Source organism: Equus asinus, chromosome 4, assembly GCF_041296235.1.
Source record: "Equus asinus isolate D_3611 breed Donkey chromosome 4, EquAss-T2T_v2, whole genome shotgun sequence".
Taxonomy (NCBI): Eukaryota; Metazoa; Chordata; class Mammalia; order Perissodactyla; family Equidae; genus Equus; species Equus asinus.
The window spans coordinates 94,338,480-94,352,160 of NC_091793.1; the positions used below are offsets into that span (position 1 = coordinate 94,338,480).

Genomic DNA, 13,681 nt, shown 5'->3' on the forward strand with positions numbered 1-13,681 from the left:
ATTTTAATTAATACAAATGCATGTACTAATTGGCATGTATTACTGGCCTGTTAAATTTTTGAGCCCTAAGGTTACTCTGTAGGGAGACAGACTATAGATAGAGGTCCACCAACAGAGAGTCTAACAATATTTGAGGCAGATTTATGGTTCATAACGTGTTCATCATATGAAAGATTCCTTTGGAAGTTTGGTCACTTGCCTTCCCTCGGATGGCTTAAGTAAACTCTGCACAGCATCTGCTGTGAATTGATAGTTATTCTCTTTATAGTTAGTTGAAACTTTTGGTTTGTATCTAGATTTCTAGTTTAGCATATGGTCCTATGGGAGAAAGTTCCTTGTACATCTGACAATAGGCCTGTGTTGGTGACGAGTTTGTTTTGGGGAAGCCTTCTCTATGTTAGTTTTCATTGAACCGTGTCACTTGCCTTGATAAAGACCTTGAACTTTCCCATTATGCTTTAACCTTGGCAAGGTCTTTATGGCTGACCTTGCACTTTTGAGATCTTCTTTGGAGTTTCCTCTGGGCAGCCTCAACACTGACCCTTTAATACAAAGTGTAAGGCAAGAGCAGTTCCTCTCAATGGATTGTGATTGATTACAGCCCGTATTCCAGTCATCTGAGATGGAGCTGCTCTCTCTAGTTTCACTGAAGACTATTTAGCTCATTTGTTGTTGGTTGATAAAATCCGAGAATGAGACAAATGCTCATTTGAAGATAAGAAGAGTATTCTGACCTCATGGAGAGGTATCTGGGAATCAGAAGACATGAGTTCTGTTCTTAACTTATTGTGAGTGTCTTTGGGCTAGGTGGGGCATATAAGGGAACATGGCAAAGTCAGACAGCCCTGGACCTGAGTCAGGGACCAGGGTTCTTCTACCAGCCTTAACACTAGCTGGTTGTGTGATTCAGAACCAATCATTTCATCTCTCTCTTCACGAGTTTTCTGATCCATAAAATAAAGCGTTTAAACTAAGTTATCTTTTTTCTTTTCCTTTTTTGCTGAGGAAGATTGGCCCTGAGTTAACATCTGTTGCCAATCTTCCTCTATTTTGTATGTGAGCTGCCATAGCAGCATGGCTACTTACAGACAAGTGGTGTAGGTTCGCTCCTGGGAAATGAACCCGGACCGCTGAAGTGGAGCATGCCAAACTTAACCACTAGGCCACTGGGGCTGGCCCTAAACTAAGTTATCTTTATTGCCCTTCTACCTCGAAAATTCTGTTAGAAAATTGGCTATTCTTCTTATAGGTGATATGCAATATTATGAGACTAATCAAGTTTAATTCTTCAACTTGAGGTTTTGAGAATCAGTCTTTCTAAGGAAGTTTTTTGGGCATTTAGTGGTGATGGGAGAAGTCTGGTCCCTCATGACATTGGAAGATTTTCTCCATGAGCAGTTTGGGAGAATTTGACTTTGTGCCAGAATGTAGATAGAAGAGTAGAATTGAGTTTGGTGTTTCTGAAGCATTTTAGTTCAGTGGGATTTTAAAGGAAATCCCTAGATGGAGGAGATTATTTTTAACTCTTAGAAATCTGGGATATGGGAGTCCAACCTAATTTATAAAACATGATTTATCTGTACATTATAGTATTTTTTGCACTAAAAATCAAGGCACATGATTGGATGAAGGTTTTCTGGGTTTGAGAAGTAGGTTAGGAGATGTTCTTTGCATACAAAATAATAGAATTTCCTAGATGTTGTGATTGGTTATGTGGACAGTGGGAAAGAATATTTGAAACTGTGGTTGATCTGTATGATTCTGGGCAGATAGAGACTTGGCCTCGAGGTACCTTTTCCCTTTGGAGTGATGTTCAGAGTAGAAAACATCTTGGTTATCTATGTCATAGTTATTAAATTAATAGTTCTTGAATGAATGAAGAGACGTAGTAACAGGTTTAGCACTAAAAGAGGCTGCAAAGGGAAATCCTTCACCCTAAATTCTGAAGAGTGGAGTGGGGGACTAAGCACTGTGAGGCTGGACTGACCACTTGGTTTTTTCCAAGTGCTATAAGGGAGATTAACTATCCTGCACGGCCTATGAGTAAGGGTCTTGGTCTTTAGGGCCAGGTAATATTTTTGGTACAAATGTGTGGATGAATATCATTTGTTGTGGTCCTTAGCACTTAGACTTTCTTGATCAGATAATACCTTGACAATTGGAGAAAACTCAGTGCTGATCTTGTGTCAGTTGTAAATATGTGGATTTAGAAGACATTGTGCTAGTGGGTTATTTTAGTCAAGGTGTTGAAAAAGAGGCAGGTAACTGAAATGAACATGAAGTAGATAACTGGAAAGTCTTAATTTTAATAGCTTTACGTTTATTAAATATCCCAAATTAAACCTGAGTAACTAGAGACATAGACCAGAGGGAGGGACTGTGAGAATGTGCTTTACGATTGACTTTCTGTGGGAACCCCATCACCCCCATTTGAAAAACACTTTCCTTGTGTTTGAGTATGGATTTAATAAGGCTAGTTGACCATGACAGCAATAGGCCTGTGATCCCATGTGCTTATTATTTTTCTTTTATCCCCAGATCCATCCTCCACTCTTCTCTGTACATCCCCAGTTCACCTTTATGGACTGTGTCAGAGGTGCCCTAGCTCTCATGTCCAGTTGGGTTTAGCCATTGGAAATCAGAGAGCAGGAGAGAGTTGACAGCATTTACTCTGTCCCTGCTCCCTGCTGGGCTGTTCTGCCTTTAGATCTTGAGGTGATCACCACTTTTCACCCTTGCTGTTGAACTAGAACTATAGTTTTTCATTGGTAGATATGAGATATTGTTATTACAGTTTTATATATATATATAAATATATGTAAATATATAAACATATGTCAATGTTTTTTATGTTTGTTGTTCTCCAATGTGTTAAGTCCTTGGAGGGCTGAGTTTTATTACTTTCTAGTGCCCAAGAATAGTGCCACCTATTCTTGTTATAGAACCTTTTTGTGGAGGAAGAGCTTTGAGATAGCCGTTAAGGGAGAAGCAGTCATCTTTGGAGGGCTGACCAGCTGTTGGAGCCAGACAGTCTGAGTCCTGTCCACCATTCTCTGCTCACCAGCTTCTCTGCCAGCACTAGCTCTTCAGACTCTGAAGGAATGGGCAGAGGCACTGGAGCAGGACCCCACATCACCCTAAATGTCCATGCGTGAATATAGGGGGGTTTGAGGACTAAGTTATATGAGATAGTTAGTGTGCTTAGAACAGGACTTGGCATGTGGCAAGTACTCAGTGTCTGTTTGGTTATGATTTAGTCTAATCCATTTATATTTAGGGCAAAAAATAATAGTTGGGAATGTCCAGTTTAATTCAGAGAAGAAGACTTATTAGAAGGCCTTTCTCATACTTTCTTTTGTATTGCGCTCTGTACAGGTCATCTAAAGTCCTATGTATACCTGGGACTTGGTTTCCTTACTCTTCGTTGGAGATGATCTTAGCTTTTCTTTCACTCCTGTGTTTTTAAGATTTCAATGAAAGACAGTTGGTGAAGTCGTAGACCAAATTTAAGGAAGTCTTCTTTAAAATATAACCGTTTGGCTTTCTCATTTTAATTAACAATTTAACTACAACTGGGCTGGGTTTATCCCTTCTGGGTGCCTGCCATTGCTTTGTTAGCATTATTTTAGGGGCTCGTTTTTTAAAAAATAACTTTATTGAGATATATTCCCCCTACTATAAAATTTACCCTTTTAAAATCTACAACTCAGTGGTTTTTAGTATATTCAGACTTGTGCAACCATCACCAGTATTTAATTTTAGAGTGTTTTTATTACTCCCTTAAGAAACCCCTTTACCTGTTAGCAGTCACTCCCTAATTCCCCTTCCTCCCAGCTCTTAGCAACCACTCTTCTACTTTCCGTCTTTATGGATTTACTTATTTTGGATATTTCATATAAATGGAATCGAATAATATGTAGCCTTTTATGTCTTCTTCCACTTAGCATGACATTTTCAAGCTTCCTCCATGAAGTACCATATATCAGTAGTTTATCACTTTTTGTTGGCTGAATAATGTTCCATGGTATAGATATACCTCATGTTCTTTCTCCATTCATCAGTTGATAGGCATTTGAGTTGCTTCGACCTTGCAACTATTGTGAATAATGCTGCTGTGAACATTCATGCACAAGTTTTGTGTGGATGTATGCTTTTTGGGGAGCTGTTCCTGCTTTGTTTCTAGTTGAGGCTTCCAGGGTGGGATCCTTTGAACTCTGCATGTATCTCTTACTGTCAAGGGAGAGGAGGGTTCCTCTGAAGTCAGAAAAATCTGCCCTGGGGAATCCTGCAAGGGGTCAGATGGACTCGCAGGAGCTGAGGAAGCAGCTTTGAGCCAGGGATGTCTGAGGAATGGAGCGTTCAGGCACAGGGTGCAGTGTGGCCTTGGGCGATCAACCTCCCAGCTGCCTTCTCTGTAGGGGAAGAGTGATGTTACTATTGAAAGCGGGGACCTCCTCCATACACTCGTGAGGACTAATGAGTCCATGATGGCTGTGCTAAGCTCTTCCTTTGACTGCTTTCCATCTCAGAGGCAGCCCTGCCATATGGCTGAAAGTAGTAGGATCTGTAAGAAAGCTGGAGAAATGCAACTTGCTTTCTTGGGAATGAGGGGTTATCTCGTGCTTGGTTAGCATACTAGTTAATTTCCAGCATTCTTCATGGAGAATACTAGATGTTGAAAACTTTGGGGTATGTGATCGACCACTTCACTGAAAGTCTAATGATCAGGCTGATAGAGACCTTGCGGAGGAAGCAGAATGGTGATATGGAAATAACCTGCTCTCTGAAGTTACGCAGATCCTGAGTTGGAATCCTGCTTTTGCCATCTCTCTAGAGTTACTTCATAGGAATAGTGACGCCTACTTGTCAGAATTGTGATGAGGATGAAATAAGACCACAATTTTGCAAAAAACCTGTCACAGTGGCTGACACATAATAGATTATTTGTAAATATTAATTTCCTTTTTCATCCAGTTCATTGCTGAGCTTCTCAGCAAACTATAATCTTGATGAGAGATTGGGCTGGAGGGCCAGCCTAGCTCGTAACTGTTAGTGTTTATTTGACCTTGGACAAGACTTCACTTCCTGTTGCTAGATCTTGAAGGTTTGTTAGTATTAAAATTCTTAGATAGGCATCTGGTCTTATTTTTAGACTCGTAGGAGTGAATCTGTCCTCTTTTAAAGAGTTCTTGTTAAAATTTAATGCATTTCCTTTTCATCTTAAGCTGTTTTGTCCAATATGGTAGCCACCAACACCACATGTGGCTATTTAAATGTAAGCTAATTAAACATATATAAAACTAAAAATTCAGTTTCTCAACCACACTAGCCACATTTCAAGTACACAAGAGCTGCATGTGGCTAGTAGCTACTGTATTGGGCCATGCAGATATACAACACTTCCATCACGGGAAATCCTGTTGCCCAGTACTCTTCTTATTTTATAGAATAAGAAGTGGGAACTTCAGTAGAAGCTCGTTCTTGCATTTGTTTGTGTGAATCTGTGGCTGGAACTCTCTCAGCCCCTCACTTTGGGTTGCCAAAAAACTGCGGTAATGACCTGCAGTGGAATCTTTGTTCAGACATTTGCTTAAGTCTCCCTAAAAGTTTCAAACTTAAAGATACAAGACCCATTTAACCCTATTTACCCTGTAAACAATGTCACCAGCTCTCCATACCTCCACAGGTCATAGGGAGTGTTTTGCTTTTGGCTGAAAGTTTATATGCAAGCATCTTTTCAAGTAGGATCACTTAAAGATGAATATGTGCGAATTAAGTTTCCCCTGAGTCGTATTTAGCACTTTCGTATCCTTTTCCATTTATGGAAACATCTAAACTAACAGGATTTATACATCATTTTCAGAATTCTAGTGTTTTTTCTGGTCCTAGAATGACTATATATCCATATCCTAATGTGGCCTTATAAATGTGTCATGCTGGTTACATTTGAATGTAACTAACTGGATATTCATAATATGTATTTGATTTCTTGTTTAACCTACTCTTCTGTTTTTCTTTTTCTTTTCTTTTTCCCATTGGGTCAGCAATTAGAAGACCTAATGTTTATTCTATTTCACTAGCCCAAATCTCTTTCCTGCTTTCTTATTTATTAAGCATTATCTGTGTGAATTGCTGAGGATGCAGAAATGATCACAATGTGGTTTCTGTTCTGGAGGGACTCCCAGTTCCCTCATGTGTGAAGAGGGGATAGTAATGCATGGCCTGTGTCTGCCTTGCTGCTTTGTTAGTGGATTTACTGAAAGCTTAAATGTGACATGCTGTGTAGACTGCTCATTGTTAGACAAACATCATGTATTAGCATCCTTTTTAATGGGATAGGTGGAAGTGTGGGCTATTTAATGAGATTCTTCATGGAATGAGTTTTCTGGAGAGATTTTCAGGAGTGAGAAGATGTGTGCCTCGGAGCTGGTGAGATAGGAGGACCTGTTCCAGGTGTTGAGACAGATGACTAGGGAAGGACTGAAGGGAACAGCTATGAAACAAGCCTGAGCAGAGGAAGGGAGGTGAAACGCAGCTGTCTTTCTGTCTGCTGTCTGTTTGTGTGTGTTTTCTTATGCTCTCGTGTAGGAGAAATGGAACCCTTGAGATCAGCAGAGTAATGTTGAGTCCTGCTGTTGAGGAAGGGTGATGTCTTTAGAAACTATAATGATATTATTACCCAACCAGGTCCTTTTGCCTGTCACATGAAAAGCCAGTCACCGAGATGACGAGTTTGCAGCAGAGAAAGGATCTATTCACAAGGCAGCTAAGCGAGGAGATGAGAGGACAAATCTCAAATCTGCCTCCTTGAAAATGGAGTTCAGGGATATTTAGGGGATAAGGGGCAGTGTAGTCTGAAGTGTGGGAATAGGTGATTGGAGGAAAGGAGAAGTGAGGCAATTGATGCTCTACACAAGTGTAGTCAAGTTTCGTGGCTTTTCATAGGACCGTGTTCACAAAGTGGTGGCGCTCGCCTGATTGGAGTGTGGAGATTTCAGCTCCTTGATGTCAGGAGGTCGCCTGTCAGACACCTGTACAGGCCCAGTTGGTGGACTGGTGGTCTCCACCAGCCTGAATTGGACAGAGGTCAACTCTTAGTTCCTGAAAAACAACTCAAGCATCCTTTACCATGGTGACCCAAGCATGGGGAGATGTTATCTGTAGGGTAGGTTTTGGTAATGCATCATCTAACTACTTTTGCAGACAGACAACTCACTGAGTATAGGTAAAGCAAGCTGGTCCCTTTTTCAGTATTTTAAAAGTGTATGCAGTGTGTTCACATACTAGGTACGAGCCATTTAAAAACCACTCTTCTGTTAGGACAGATGCTGGGATGTGGACACTGTTGATTTATTGGACAACCCATTATGATGCTTCCACATTGTCAGTGAACTCTGCTAGGACTGTCAGATTGTCTGTTTGGAGGAACTTCATTTAAAACTATGATGGCTTGTGGTGAGGCAAATATATTTCCAAATTGTATTATTTCACTTTACTGGTCTCAGAGTTAGACATCAGGTGGGCTATCCTGATACATCAGTGCTTGACTAAGTGAAGTGTCATATTGCAGTATGGTTAATATTCCATTTGTTTGTTTAGCTCCTCATCCTTTAATTTTGCTTTTAAACTTGTATCTAGTATTTTTAAGGGTGTTAGCATCATTTTTACTTAGTTTTCCTTTTAAAATGCAGATATTTTAACAATCTGCTAAAAATGCAGCAGTGCTAGAAGGAAATGCTTTGCATCAAGGTTAAGAAACAATACTCTGTTCCCAAGGCCAGGGGGGTGCCATATCCCTAGCTTTACTGTGGTAGATGGAAGGCTAGAAAACTTACTGGAAAGAGAAGTCTTAAGTATTTGGGAGATTTTTGAGTTGACTCTCTCAAATAGATAATAGGACACATGAATATGGGGAGTGATAGAGAACTGATATAAAGGGATTTTTGGAAGGAGTGTCCCTTACCTAGTCTAGTTGATTATTTCTCTTGGATGTTGTAGTCATGGAAAAATGTAATGAAATCTGTAAAAATGGAGAGGTGGGTGAGAATTCACTAGCTTTATGAGAATATCTACAAATACATAAACTAGAAATAGATGCATCCATATCAAAGATAGCCCTCAATGTGGGCAAAAAGGTGAATTAAAAAAATGTTTCTACTGCTCCCGTTTGAACACGGTCCTAGTTAATTGACACTAATCACTGCCTGTTTGCTATTTTTATAACACTCATCGCCTTTTAATTCTTGTGTCCATCTCCCCCTGGGCTTTGACCAGCCAAGAATAAGGTCAGTTCATCTTTGTATCCCTAGCATCTAGCACGGTGCCTGGCACCCAGAAGGCATTCAGTAACTATGGGTTGAATGAATGAACCATTTGTACGTGCAAAATCGGGTCCTGTGTTTGAGCCAAAGGAGCCTATTGTCAACCTTGGCGAGCACACTGCTGGGAAAGCTTTTTGCTTGTGTGGCAATCTAGCAGCTGAAGTCTATTGTAAAAAGTGAAAACACCTTCAAATGACTTATCTCTTCTTGATCTTTATTAAGATAGCAATATTGTGTCCACACTTTCTTCATTGTATGTAGTAACTTCTCACAAGTTTATGAGGTACTTGTAACCTTAAAGTGTTTCACCATGCTGGCCTGGGGAAGTCAGGGTGAAGTTGAAGGCACTGTTCATTCTCCTTTCCAGGCCCCGGGCTCTCCCACCTCTGCACCTTTCTTCAATTTCCCTTCTCCAGGAACACCCGTCCTCTTCCACCTTCCCTTTGGCTCTCCCTCATGGATTACTCTCAAGGTTATAGTCATCCTGCGAGGCTGGGATCAGATCTAACTTGTGTAGAAAGACTGTCTTTTGAGTCTGAGGGAAAAACCTTTTTCCTGCCCCACACCCCCACTGTAGTTGGTTTGCAGATGAATGTGTAGTTTGTTTCACATGGTGTCTATTGTACTCTGACGACTTCACAGTGTCGGGAAACCATGCCAGCGTGAGAGCGTGAAGGGCAGCAACAATGAGATAATATTGGCTTTTTCAGTTACCAACTGGGCAGTTATGGCAGATACTTAAACTGAGCCCAGTTTTCTCATGAGCAAAACAGGAACTTGGCATGACTAAATGGAAGAAGGTGGATGACGCTGAGGAATGGCTCTTAGTAGGTGCCTAGTAAGTAAAAGTGCCTTCCCTTCTCTTTGTTTCAAATGATGTACCAGGAGCTTTGTTTCAAAACCAAGAGTTGTAATCTCACCAAGTCTCTTCAAAGGATATTGATTGCTCCATATTTGTTGTCACAGTTTGGTAACGCCTGACGTGTTTTCTGCATTGCTGTGGGGTTTGTTTAAGCACGTAGGATTGATATTGTCTGAGATTGTAGTTCATGGAAGACTAGTAACCTGAGAAGCAGAAATGATCATGAGAGTGAGAGACTTTGAAAATCTCTTCCATGGCATATTTCATAAATCTCAGATGGTGTCCAGGATTCCTGGAGAAGGGGAGTTTCATGATATACGAGCTCACACGTATCCTCTGCCTTGTGCCCTCTTCCAGAAGGGGTAGTCAGATCCCCAGGGAAGCTCACTGCTGGGGAAACAACCAGAGGAGCCTCTTGTTTGAATATCTTTGTTCACAGCAGAGATCTTATTTGAAGTTCTTCTCTTTAGCAAAAAAGAGCAGAATGGAAAATGGTTTCACATTTCTGTCCTTGGGGTTCCCACTCTGCATGGGGTCATGAGAGTCGCAGCCCTTATTCTGGATTCTGAAATGACAGTTGTTTTATTTTTAAAAATGCCTCTCACAGCTTTGGGAGAGCGAGAATTGTTTCTGTGAACTTCCTGAGGGCTGTACTCAACACACTTGCTGTGGCATTTTTAAAAAAGAGATTAAAATGCAGTAATATTTTAAATAGACCGCTTCGAGAAACCATGTAACTCCTCATTAATTAGCATAACAGTAGCAAACTAGATCTTTACCTACTAGTGTTAACTATTTTGTTCTACTTTTTGTAGCACTTAATAGAAGGTAAAGGTACCTGTGGAAATGACATACTCAGTGGAAACACATACACATCAGTGGTTCCCAAAGGATTGACTCACCCTTAAGATTGTGCTCCATTTTTGTATGCAGGTTTTTGTGCTGGTCAATTGGATTTGCTTCTCCAGTGGACTTGTCCCAGTCGGGATGTGGGGAGAGGTTGCCATTAAGGAAAGCGTGTGGGCCTTTGCCTTCTCTTCCCCTGGATGTCCCGAATTAGCCTGGATTCTCCAGTAGGAGATTCCGGGAGGCATCTGTTAATATAGTGTGGGAGGTCTTTTCTGACCCTTGTCAGTGCTTTCAGGATCTTACTGTGAAAAGCAGAACCTAATAGAGGCTAGAAGGGAGTCCACCCCCATCCACAGAGAGCCTGATGCCAACAGAGGCTGGCTAATGAATCACTTCAGGGTTCAATTTTGACTGTGTTATTAAGGCTCTTAAAAATAGGAGTGTGGTGAGGGAGGAGCGAGAGGGCAGAGAGAGGTAATCATCTTAATTTCTAGAAGGAGAGGTGCTGATGTTAAATTGGCTTCCCTTAGGAACTCTGGAAAGAAATAAAGCAAGTGGGCTCTGGAGTCTAGAGGAAACTTCTTAGGTGTAAAAGTTGAGTGGTAATCGTTTTTTGTTTAGTTTGGGAGGCCAGTATTGTGTTAGGCCCTAAATTTGGGTTTTGTAACTTCCTTTTATGAAATAAATTTTATTTTCCCTTTTGGAATTTGTTTCTTGCAGTGATAATCATTTGCTCCTCATGCAGAATGTCATGCATGTACCTGTATAAGACTCTGAATGTGATAAATACTCCATAAGAAATAGCTACTATTAATAATGGTATAATTATAATAATAATGTATTTCCAGAATGGTTAAAGCAGATTTGGTATTCTTTTCCTTCTGAAAATTACCTTGAAAGCCCAGAAGGTCATTGAAGAATTCCTAGCCATCCCAAACGTAGAGGAAGTAAAGTAGGACATTTGCTTCATCTTTGAGGGTTTTGTTTATTTATGGTGAAGAAATGAGCAGAAGTCATCATGCGGTTTGATCATTAGCATCTGTTTAGTTCAGAGAATTTTGACATCGTAAACTAGGAATTTGTAAAACTGCTGTTTGTGTGTGTGTTTCTTCATGAGGGTAGCAGCCATATGTTACACAGATCTCATCCTTTACATTTCCAGGGCAGTATTGTCAGAATTGTGTCTAGTGAAATAACACTCTTGGTTGGCATGCATTGGGAGTTGCCCCTTGATATAATAAAGAAATAGGAATATTAATTATCACTTTCTGAATGCCTGCTTTGTGTGTACTTAATTTTCATAGCAGCTCTGCGAAGTAGGCATTTTATCTCTTTTTTTACAGGTGAGGAAACTGAGATTCTGAGGAGTGGAATAATTTGCTCAAAATCCTGTGACAGATTAATAAGTAACAGCACCTACATTGGAACCAAGGATTCCAAAGCCTGTTTTCTCTCTTTACCACTTAAGTCATTGAAGTGACACATTTTCCCGTATTTCTTTTTATAGTGCCTTGTCCTCGCTCTACAGTCTGGGTTACCAGTCTCTGTGGAGTCCAGTAGATGTTGGGGATGTTGAGGTGGGCTTGGGCCAGGCTAGAGGCCAGGCCATGGAATGATTCTGGTAGAAGTCAGCTGATGGGAGGTGTGCTCTAATATAGGTGGCTGACATTAACAAGAGGGCATCAGAGTTCTCTTGACCAATGACTGTCCCCCAGGACAGAAGCAGAGCTTTCCCTCAGGTTCAATGAGTGGTAGAGCATCCTTCAAGCATCACGTTGAAAGATGGACTATTCTCTCCTTGGCTTAGTGAAGGCAACCTTACTGGGTTCCTCAAGTTCTCTTTCAACCTGGGGCATCTCAGTTCTTAGGAAGCTTGTGTATGGATTTTGGAAAGCAAGAACTTCTGATGCAGGGACCATCACACTTTCAGCTAAAGTTGGCCTTCTCTGGTTCAGAACCTACACACTGTCCTAAAATCGTTGTCTTTTTTTTTTTTTTTTGATGAGGAAAATTTGCCCTGAGCTAACATCCATTCCCAGTCCTCCTCTTTTTTTTCTTGAGGAAGGTTAGCCCTGAGCTAACGTCTGTGCCAGTCTTCCTCTATTTTGTATGTGGGATGCTGCCACAGCATGGCTGATGAGTGTAGCAGGTCCACACCCAGGATCCGAACCCATGAGCCTGGGCTGCCAAAGCAGGGTGCGCGGAATTTTAACGACTTGACTATGGGGCCAGCCTCCCTAAAATCTTCTTTTAAACTCTCTGCTGAGTCCTCCAAAGAAAGAAGAGAATAGCTACACCCTACATTTATTTTCTTGTTCCTTCAGTGACATTCCTTTATCTCCTAGTCCTAAAATAGTAATCGGCTAACCTAATAAACATCTTAATTTGGCAAATAAGAATGTGTTAGAGGAAGAATTCTTTTTTAGCAGAAAACTCTAAAGGCTGTGCTCTAACTCCCTGGTGACCTTAGCAATGAGACTTTTAATGCAGAGGCTCCGGGGAGACACCTCTCCCCACAGAAGGTGGCGTTGCTCCTGTATTCTGCTAGTGTATACTTGCTGAAAGAGTTAACAGTGACCCTTGAACAATGGCGCATCTGTTTTTGGTGCTAAAAGCACACAAGTGCGCAATGAACAGCATCTCAATTGAGAAAGAAGTGATTTGCTCTTGACATTGGTTGGCAGGTACATTCTCCTCCAGAGACTAAAGATGAAATAGAATCCCATCCATTGAAGGCAGAAGGGAGGGAGGGAGGCTGGAGGTGGGAAAATGAGCTTGGTGGGTTTGCGAAGTGCTTGTGGCTTTGAAGCTCAGGCTGAGGCCTTTTACTTCTTAGTGTTCTCACAAATATGCTTCCAATAAAAACAATTTGAAAGGCAAAATATAAAATTCTTCCATTTAGGAGCACCTTGCTGAGATCTCGGGTGGTTGTTTAAACTGTGCTGTGATTAGAACCATACTCTGTGAATGTGTAATATGTTGTCACACCAGATGGTCATATGATGTTCACTGACCTGGTGAGTTTAAATTAAGAAGGATCCCCCACAAATGGGGGAGAACCTTGGCTGGGAAAAGGGTAGGGTAAGGCAAAACATAGCTTTGTTTGAGGGCAAAGTTGCATTCAGCTGGTTTGACCTCTGCAGAAGTTTACCATAGCAGTCTGTCAGTATTTATTGCTTTTTACTATTAATTGGAGTTTTAGTCATGTGCTTTGTGGTTTGTTCCTGAAGTTTGTATTTAAATGACTTAGGAGGACTATCAGATTGGTTGCTCTGAAGGCCTAAATTACGTTCTTAGGCTGTGGATTTTCTTCACATAGACCAACTTGACTGTGAAAATGCTTCAGCAGGTTGGCTGCCACGTTATAACGAAAGGCTGTCAGTTGCGTTGATTGATCTTTCTTCACTCCACCTGGATATGCTCTGTTCTCACTAAGTCTAAGTGGCACACACTCAGTGCTGCAGGCAGCAAGCTGTGCTTCAGCATCTCATGGGTAGAAGTCATAAGGTCCCCTACTTCTCTTGGGAGGGAAGGTGATCACTTGTTAATAGATCAGAGAAGAAATTAGAAATAAGAGTATCAGGAAAGATTCCGTAGTCGGTGATGATAGAAGGCAGGACAATTTTAGGGAATCAAGGAAATGAGATGA

The 13,681-nt window shown here is 41.1% G+C and overlaps 1 protein-coding gene across 11 annotated transcripts in view; it reads left to right on the forward strand.

Moving 5' to 3' along the window:
- FMNL2 (formin like 2) overlaps positions 1–13,681 on the forward strand; it is a 292,532-nt gene that overhangs the window by 29,982 nt on the left and 248,869 nt on the right. The window lies entirely within an intron of this gene.